Below are 10,550 nucleotides of genomic sequence, written 5' to 3' on the forward strand. Positions count from 1 at the left end.
AATGAATACTGCCTTGAAAAACCAAATGATCATCATTGGCACGTCGATTGCTTACACTTTTCTAAAGAACATTGTTTAGAAATTCAACAATTAACCTTTGTATATTGATTGTAAACTGTATTTTGAATAATAGTATTAAATATTCATAAAATAGCTCAGATGCTTACGTAATGGTATCCTTGAGAGGGAATGACCGGATTTGGAGAGAACAGCTATGAATGGGAGATCACCATATTTTGTCTACGTCTGAATCGGGCTTGAGCCCGGGACATATATGAGGTACAAAGCGAATGACTTAACACCACGTTATCCGGCACTTCATAATTATGTTTACTATAAATTTACAGATACATGTTTGTGATGTATATGATAAAATGACAGTGTCAATAGAAATCTGAAGAAATTTTTCAACATCACCATCATGATAATTGTAAGTTGCTCTTTTATTTGTAAATGGCTGACCATACTTTAAGTCAGGGGAGATTGTGTTACATTTCTAAGTCATACATTTGGTGTAATGTTTTACTCATTGTCAAAATAGTGTTCTTCATTGCGCCAATGGAAACGGACGTCAATAGTTCTGTTGTTAGAGTTCCATCTAATTAATAATTATTATGTCCTACAGTAACAAATTTTGCATGTATGCATTTGCTAAATTTGCTACTAAAGAGCTATTACATTATAAATTATATAATAATTTAAATATTTCAGTTTTTCTGTGTATGTGTCACTGTCTCTCTAAAAAATATTAACACACTTTAACCAACATAACGAAATGGGCATTTTTGTATAGAAACTAAGACGTTTCAATCAAGATCACTGATTGGTTTGCGGACTGTTGACATAGGGCTGTTGCCTGAATGGTAATGTGTTTATATTCAGAAGATACTTTGTTCTTTTCAAAACTTAAACAAGAGTGGCTGAAATAAACAGCGATAAGCAGAAAGAATTTTGTCAGGAACTACAGCCACAAAATTAAAGGTACATAGCGAAGAAAGTATCAGTATCTGTGTCAGACGTATAAAAGTTCATTATAAACAAATATTTTCACGTTTCTGGATAGGTATAAACGGCCTTATTTACCTGTCTAATCTACGTTAATTAGTATTAATCTTTACTATTTCTACATTAAATCCAAATCCATTATCCTTTATCAAGTATTTCAGAAGATATTGTTAAATTACTATATCAATTTACACAAAATTAATTCCATTTTTTCGAATGAGCTAAAGAAGACATTAAAGGAAATACTAGTACTTAATCATTTCTTGTCATGAATAACGTTTTTAGATGCCAAATTACAAAGTTGTCTCTGTTTTGATAGACTTGCATTGTATTTGCAATTTGATTTAGAATTAAAATGTTGCATTGCGTTAAAGGTGCAGTCGAATTGTGTGCTGGGTGAAAACAGAACTTGTTTATAATAATGTATTATATTTAGTGTACATAAACTTGAAAATAATGAATAGTCTAAAAGAGCTTAGTGTATGCAGAGAAGTGTTAATATGATTTCTAATCAATATAGTCTTGAAAAATCAAACATGATCAGTGGCAATACGATTATACAATAAGGTCTAATGAATATTGCTTTAAAACGTAGACAATATAATTAGTAAGTCGATTGCACACTATGTTCTAATGAATATTGTCTTGAAAACTCACTATCATTTGTATGCTGATTGTACACTTTGGTCTGAATAACAATATTTAAATGTTCCTGAAATAGCTTAGACAGCCTGGAAATAGGGTCATCGAATTCAAAGATAATTTGTTATGTTCTTATCAAAGCTTCAATAGGCGTGAGCAAAATGTTTGCTATTGATACAAAGGATTTGTCCTTTTTTCCTTTAGTTGAGGGTTCGTTCAGGGGAAGCTGTACTCACAGCTATTTTCATTTCCAGACATTCGTATTTGTAGGATGGAATGCCGTATTGGATGACCTTTTAACTATGTAACCTATAAGAACTGTCTGTGAAGATAAACTAGCTTTGTTATTTTTTTACTATAAGAACTATGATTTGTGTGTGTGTCTGTGGAAAAAAAAAAGGTTTTGATAGCTGTGTCATACCCATTCCTGACAAACAAGACTTAATCGCTTCGCTGGCGGTGTAGCCGGTTTATTTGTTATGGGGCGTCTTCTGCATTTCTTGCATACTGGAAAAGAAACAAGTATCGCTATGTACAGAAGGACAGAGCAGAATAAGTTACTAGCATCATGACCTTTTCATTTTGTTCGAAAGGCGAATTTCCTTTATCTAAGACGCTGTATTTACTAAGATGAGACAAGTCTTTAAGCAACAATTTCTAAAAAATATCTGAACGGAATTCCGCAAAAATATATTAGAAATCATCTACATCAAGTTCTATACGGTTAGTTCCGATAATGCAGATCTCCTTTAGAGTTAACCTTCGTATATATAATGATTATTTAGTGTTTTGATATGATTGTTGCATAAATAGCATGCTCGTAAAATGAATGAGTTAAACTAATGTAGTAATCCAATAATGTCGTGGGTGCCAACCCTATCAGACCAGGGATCCAACATAAATCAACGCAAGCCTCTAAAAATGTCTTTGGAAAATTTATAGAAAGTACAGTTTGAGCAACAAATTATTATGGCCAGTGCTCTTAGGTAACCTTAAGACAAAGATCAACGACACCATAGAAAAGCGTGCTAGACAAAATGTCTCGTATTCGTTTTTTAGAAAATCTCTGAAGAACATTCTACTTTGATAAATTTGACTGACTTTGACTTTGAAGCAACATTTTCCCTCATTTATTATGGGTGATTCTTTTCCCATCGACGCAGTTAATATAGTGTGATTTATTCGATTACGTTTCGCCATTAAGTTCGATTTAATATACATGGATGAACAATTTCCGTCCGTCCATTTGATAGGATCATGCTCATACATTCCTTTTCATAAACACGAAAGATGTACGGGAAATGATATTTTTCGAATTTTAGGCTTTTGTCTATACTAGGTTATTCAGAATTATCAGCAAATGTCACTCAATGTGCCTTTATAACAAATCCCGTACTCTGCCTCGTGAATATTGTTTTCCTTTTGCATGAATGTCAGGCGGGGCATACTCGAGGCAGGGAAATCACATGTTTTTTATGCTGACACCTATCATTGTTTCAATCCCACCATTCTACGTCACGCGCATCTTGAATACATACTTTTTTTTAGCAGTGCTTTTGCCTCAACGTAAAGAATCAGAACCACCTAAACCAAACCATCTGGCATTAAGAACTAATAAGCAATTGTCTTGGATACACTATATTGATTTAGCATAACATTGCTTACAGTAAAATTAGGGCAAGAACTGCTTCAACTCAGACGCCGCCATCATAAAAAGTACGGTCGATTTGAGGCACGAGTTTGACACCATTAGCAAAACATTTTGCAAAAGTTGTAGCACACCAAAAATTAAATAGTTATTTAACTGATGTGTTTTCTTGTTTGAGAAGCTTTGATTTTTCCAATTTCTTTGACCAATTGTTTTAATTGGATGAGACAGTTAATGCAGAAAGATCCGAAGTAATGCAAATGCCAGTGACGTACGATGATGAGATTGGTTTAATTTGTCACTGAACTGGTGAAATACTTACGAATGTTTAGTGTGACGTTTAATCGTTTTCCACACTTTTAAATCGATTAATGAGACGTTTAATCGTTTCACATACTTTTAAATCGAAGTTGGAGATATAATAGGTTCTTCTTATCATTAATTACATAAAGAACTTCTATTTTAAATGATTAACTGATTTGCGTTAGTTTTCATTACGCCCTCAAGGAGAACATATTGTGATATGATGTCCTTCCGTCTGCTTTTGGTTTACTCAACAACAAAAAATTTCTAGACCACGTGCATCGATTAATCTTTGACGATGGCTTGTAGTTGATGGCTAAAACAAAATCAATTGATTTTGAGCTAAAAAGATCAAAGGCTAAGATCAGTGTGACTTAAAGAAAAATAAATGGTTTCTGTAAAATGATCTTAGTCTTAGCAAAATTGTGTTGATTACTTTGATTTTTAGTACGAAATTAACCTATGTTGACTTGGGGATCGATAGGTCAAATGTTAAGGGCACATTTTCCCAAAGAAGGAAACTTAGTTCTGCATAATATTTTTGTTCTAGACTAAGGTCCTTAAACGTAATATCCGGGTTAAGATATAATATGTACTCAGTCGATAGAGGAAACTTCGTTTATTATAAGTGTAAAAATAGAGCATATTTGACCCAATAATATATAGGCAATTGAACTACAGTATTAAATTTCTAGTTTGTTCGACATTGGATGCTGGCCTTTATCTCCCAGAGGACTCATTATTTGGACTGAGGTATTATGCTTCTGGTTATTGGCATATTACCATCATAAAGTAGCTTCAACTCAAACGGATCGTCATGTTTGAGAGAGAGAGAGAGAGAGAGACACAGAGACAGACACAGAGAGAGACCGTTTGTACTAGTAATACAAGGATGAATGAATGCGATTGCTTCATTTTCGGCCGGATATTTTTGTATACGTGGTTTTATACATCAAACGCAATGTAATAAATGAGCAACTGTTATCCAAAATTTGAAAGATAAAGTCCGTCATTACCGTGAATGACGTATGACGACGTAAACTTAACCATCCGGTTTGTGAAATCCGATTCCATGTCTTAGATCGTAGGACTCGCACAAACGAACTAAGCAAATAAAAGAAACATTATTGTTGTTGCTGTTGTTATTCTAGGGTTTAACGCCATTTTCAGCACAAGATAGGCTATACATGGCGGCCAGTATAACTGGTGGAGGAAGAACCCTGGAAAACCCAGGGAAGAACCACCGACCCACGAGAAGCTACTGACAGGCTTTCCCACATACCCACGCTAGCCGAGCCTTGGACTCGAACCCACGCAGACAGAGGTGAGATGGCAGTGATCCGGAACGGTGAGCGCTTTAGACCACTCGGCCACTCGGGGCCCCGAAACAGTGTTAAAAGTATTTCTATTTGTTTCATGTAACATAAACATATTCTCGTGTTTAGTCAGTCACCATCACTTGAATAATGACGATTGAGAAAATGATCATATAAGGATTTCGTGTTTAAAAAATTCTAGAATTTGATTGTGCGCACAAATTTTGAAAATCTGAAAATATAGAAGCAATCTGAAATATACTTATGTCCATTCCAAACTTTATCACCAGCAGGATGTGCCGATACGACCTAACGGAAAGAGAAAGGAATTTTACTTGATGTACTGGGATGAAGCCAAAACGGCGCGGCCATGTGATAATTAAATTTTGACATTTATCTTTAATATATGAAATGCCACACATTTAAAAATTGGCAAAATAGTTCAGAATATAATTCAGGAATTAATTTAGTGATAAAATGTTTGAATACCGCATTTAACAGAAAGTAATGGATGGCTTGAACTTGATTTAAGAAAGACACTTACTGATTTTGGGTCCACAAATCGCAGATCAAGGTCAAAGAGAGTCAAATAAAATAATTAAGTGTTTTTCGGACAAAAATTATTTCGTTCTAGACAACATACCTTCTGTTGGTGGCATGCACATGTGTCGAGAAAGAAACTTAATTTTGTGATCAAGAGGACAAAGGTCATGGTCACTGTTTCACAAAACAATTGGGTAAAATAGTTTATTACGTAACATATAGTGGCTGTACAATGTAAAGATGGATTTCTCATATAAAAATATTAGCTGCGTATGTGGGGTAAGGGGGCTTAAAAATACAAAGATTGTAGGATTAACACAGCTGTGTTGCATTCTACACTGACTGTAAAAGCGAGAACAGGCAAAATCTTTTCTCAAAATTGAAGAGTTTCTATCTGCAAAGTAGGGTATTTCTACGTATCGGTGAATCCTTGTGGATCAATAGCCAACGATTGCAAGCCAAGTGTGAATCATTTCATATTCAGTCATGTACCAAGAGATCCGCGATATCTATTTAGGTAAAGTGTGCGACTGGTTATCCATGAGTCGTGGGTTAGATGCCCGCCCAAGATAGCCCGGGTCAGCTACCTTGATATGCCTTAGGGAAAAGCACATTGGAAAATTGGGGACAAATCCCCCAAATGTATCAATCGCGTTCATGAAAGTTTAATTTTAAAAAAAAGAATCAGGTTCGCCGAAAGCATGACACTCTGTGCTACATGTAGGTGGAATACATTTAACTTTAACGGATTTTCGGATCTTGAGTTCCCGTGCTTTCCACACAAAATCAATCAATCAAATCTAAGCGATTCCGCCCGAAGTTTTGTTACAAGTGTTGCCATGCCTTCTAACAAGGCGTATCCCCTCTAAATCGTTAGTCATAAATAAGGTCATACTTACGTCATGCATACGTCATACTTGTTTTTGCAGAATAGGAATGTATGGCAGTATATTTACGATATCAGAGTTGGGATCCCATTCCCATATACGTGGCTGGAGATGAGGATAGCAAGACTAGGCGGAAAGGGCTATAGCTAAGCGAAAATAGCTCTTGGACAGGTGGCCTTCTGACAGATTTTGATTTATACTTTTCTTTTATGTCTGCACACACACACACACACACACACACACACACACACACACACACAGAGGCAAACATGCACTCAGACTTGGTTGCAGATAAGAAAACGGCAACAGGTACGCGCAAAAGAAGGTTGACATTTTGAATAAACGTATATTTCATTTTCTTAAATCATATGCGCATTATCTCTGCACATCATCTGTTCATTTCACATAGCTTGGAGAATGCAGATGTTGTGTGCAACAAAACAATTAAAAAGTCAAACATCCCCCTCACCCCACCCCCCCTGAAACACACACAAGGATGAATGAAATAGAAACAGTTAAAGGTACCATACAGAATAATGACAATGTCTCTTCTGGTTATAGCAGAGTGGTCTAAGGCGTTACCTTGACACAGTTGTTCCCAACCCTTTTGTCATAAAAAATAGTTTCTCTGAGCCTCCCGACCCTGTTACCACATTTTGATAAGTATTGATATCGTAAAAAGATACTGGCTACCCTTCGTGACCACCCAGAACGTTCGTGCGACCATTATTTGGGTGGCGACATGGGGATTGGGAACGACTGCCTTAACAGATCATTGGAACACCTTACCTTTATCTGCGTGAATACGAATCTCGGCTAAACGAACGTGGGAATGTGAGAAAGTTGCCTTAGATTCCTTGTGTCGTTGTTTCTTCCTATGGTCTCCTATCCGCCAATAGACATCCTGGGCACTATGCGGAGCCTTTCATGTACTGAAAAATAACGTTAAACCCCACTAACCCAAACTCTTCTGTTTATAGCTGGATAGTGTTGAAAACTTTACTTTGTTTTCAAATCTGTTTATCGGCCACAACCACACAGGGTGTAGTTTTGCTCTTAGTCATTCACCTCAAAACAACGTATACATATCGAGTAGAATCGTTGCATCAGCACATAGTACTGCCAATAAAGGAATGTGGCTGCAGGTCTTATTCATTCCTTTTCAATGAAAAGCTACGACGGAAAGCTAAAATCGTTCCATATTTCTATCTATCTATCTTTCTATCTATCTATCTATCTATCTATCTATGGTATGGATCGCGGAATTGCAAAGTGTGTGTAAATTCTAATGAAATTAATGACAAAATCTTTGGTTTTGTCCCTTGTTTCGTTTTGATACATTCAATTTTAACTGTCTTTACTGAACTTTGTGTATGAAAACCTCATTTGTACAGTCTAAACTTCATGTTTACAAGAGTGGTAATTTTGTTGAAATATTTTTCTTCATATGATATAATTAATTTTTCTCATGTGACTGCATAGTCTAAGACTACTATATTCTTTTCAAATGGAGAATATTATACAATAAAAAATAGAGGTAAGAACAAATATCCTCACTTTTTATATTGTCTGAAAATATGATTTTGAAGCTCAGCACAACATCCAGTCATCACGTCACCTCACCACAGCACTACACTTGTGCTACATTCGAGATCTGAAATCCCCCTATGTTCTCAGCCTCATCGGCATTATACCATATACGATCGCACACACACACACACACACACACACACATATATATATATATATATATATATATATATATATATATATATATATATATATATATATATATATATATATATATATATATATATATATATATATACACACACACACTCTATCTTTCAACCGTAATAGATATATTTCAGTTTACCAAAAAAATGAATTACGGACTTACATGAGACTGTTTGAAATACTCAGCGACGGTCTGAAAAAGAAATATGTTCAGCAGTCGCAGTACAATCATTGGCAATAACATCGTTAGATCCAATTCAGCAATTAGGGCTAGAGGGCTAGTGTAATATGAATGGCCGGGTGTGATTTTTAGCACACACACCCACGCAACATGCATCAAAATTGTTGGATACAAGTTATGACAACAACAACCCATCAGAGCATATTGACTGATCTCGTACCCCTAACAACACTCACATAAAAAGTTGGTCATACATTCGCACTTGAGAGTTGTTTCAGTCTTGATAGTTGATTCGCGCTTGATATTTGATCCGTACTTGATAATTCAGGCGAATCTTTAAAAAGAACGATCATATTAAAGACAGGAAAACAAAACTGGGTAGTGGTTATATAAATGTTCTAAAGGCAGAAAACAATCCAATGGTACATTTTTAAAGACCATTATTAAAAATTTGCAAAGACATTGATATACAAATTGAACGAGAGGAGTAAAACAAGGAGACTGGTATCTATCTGTGGATCTATTGGTGAGTATGTAGATGACACTGGGATTCAATGGCTTTACATGGTCACACAATTTTTAATCATTAAAACTGGTCTATTTTAACGTTCGTGCACAAGACATGATGGATACAATATGATGAATTGTATTGTAATCCATAATCATTTATACAATTTACATTTTATCCATATGACATAAAGTAAATACACGAGCGATGACGAACGTAAAATTATCATTTTAGGACATGGAGATATAAATGATATCATTGTTAATAAACGTTATATTTGATGGATTACTAGAAACACAGCGGAAACGGTTTTCTGAGTGTCGTGACCTGAAGGTTTCTTTTCTTGCTATATTATGTCATCCAAGCACAGTTTCTTGTGTTAACAATTTGCAATCAACGTGTGTTTATTAGAGGCATCGAAATCGCTGGCCAATTTTACGAAGCTGGCATGTTGTGTTATATTTTAACTACACTGAATGTAAAACAAAAGCTCTTCTTTCCCATTTCATTTGAATAATTCCAATAATCTTCGATTTTAGTTGCAATTTTGACATAGACTTTGATCAATTATATCTTTCCTGGAAATCGATCCCCGAATATTTAACACACGGCGAATGGCATGAGATATGTTGGACAAAAAATAAAGAACGTACATAATCATGATACAGTCAAATTAATTTGAAAAAAATAACTTAAGATTAAAAAGGAAGTTCCTGTTGTCTAAGCAGTTGTAAATAAATTGAATATTTTGTTAAGAATAAATTATAATAAAATTACAAGCAATTATGGCAAATTTACGAAGTTAGTGCGTTTAAAATGCAACTTTAACACAATTTGAAACATATAATGTATTCTTTATATTCTTCGTCTTCTTCTTAATCTTCTTTTCCTTCTCTGATGCCCAGTCTGTTGATGTTAATTCATTTTGGCTGATCCGCTTTACTTGGGATACTTCCCGTGCCTTTGACCTCATGGTGGTGGTGATGATGATGATGATGATGATGATGATTTATTAACAAACTCGACTTGTAGCGGACCAAGCTGCCTCTGTCGTGGCAATCGTGTTCTACGTACACTATCTTAATAATTGTCATATTCGTCAGACAACGATCTGATTTCAAACATCTAATAGGATGGGGCTACTTTTCGAATTTGTACTAAAATATTATTGACTGGTACAATGATACATTGTTTCAGGAGTAGAGAAAGACAGATCCAAATAGCTGAATGTTATTATGGCCGTCATTTTCATTGCTACTTCCATTTCTAAAATATTAGTATAGTTGGGGTAGTTCAAGTGCACCGCTCGCAAACGACCTCTTGTGGTTGCAGTAATATTCGTTATTTTTTCAACTGCAGGAAAAGTTCGTTTTCAGTTTTTATTTCTCCTTTGGAACCGCAGAGATTGGAAACTGTATTCCACACAATGCAGAAACACTTCCATTGGCTATGTTCACACACGTCTTAATCCATGAAATGTCGATATCGTCACGTGACTTTTTTGTTGAGAACCACAACGTCAGTTCACACATTACTGCAACAGCTAGTTCCGCGATAGACTTCTGGGTTGAGCTTATTATATATGATGCTTCTATGTATAGCCAGAAATAAAAAGGAAAAAAACTCACGAAATGACATAAATGACCAAATATAGCATGTAAACTTGCGCAGCTTGGTAATATTAAATGTAACCACTAGATGTGCAAGTTTTTGCCATTGTTTTGTCACATTATACGCTCACATCAAGTTTATTTTTGAGCTATATTGTCTTGAACGTAAC

This window comes from Sinohyriopsis cumingii, chromosome 4 (assembly GCF_028554795.1).
Source record: "Sinohyriopsis cumingii isolate HCF-2022 chromosome 4, ASM2855479v2, whole genome shotgun sequence".
NCBI lineage: Eukaryota > Metazoa > Mollusca > Bivalvia > Unionida > Unionidae > Sinohyriopsis > Sinohyriopsis cumingii.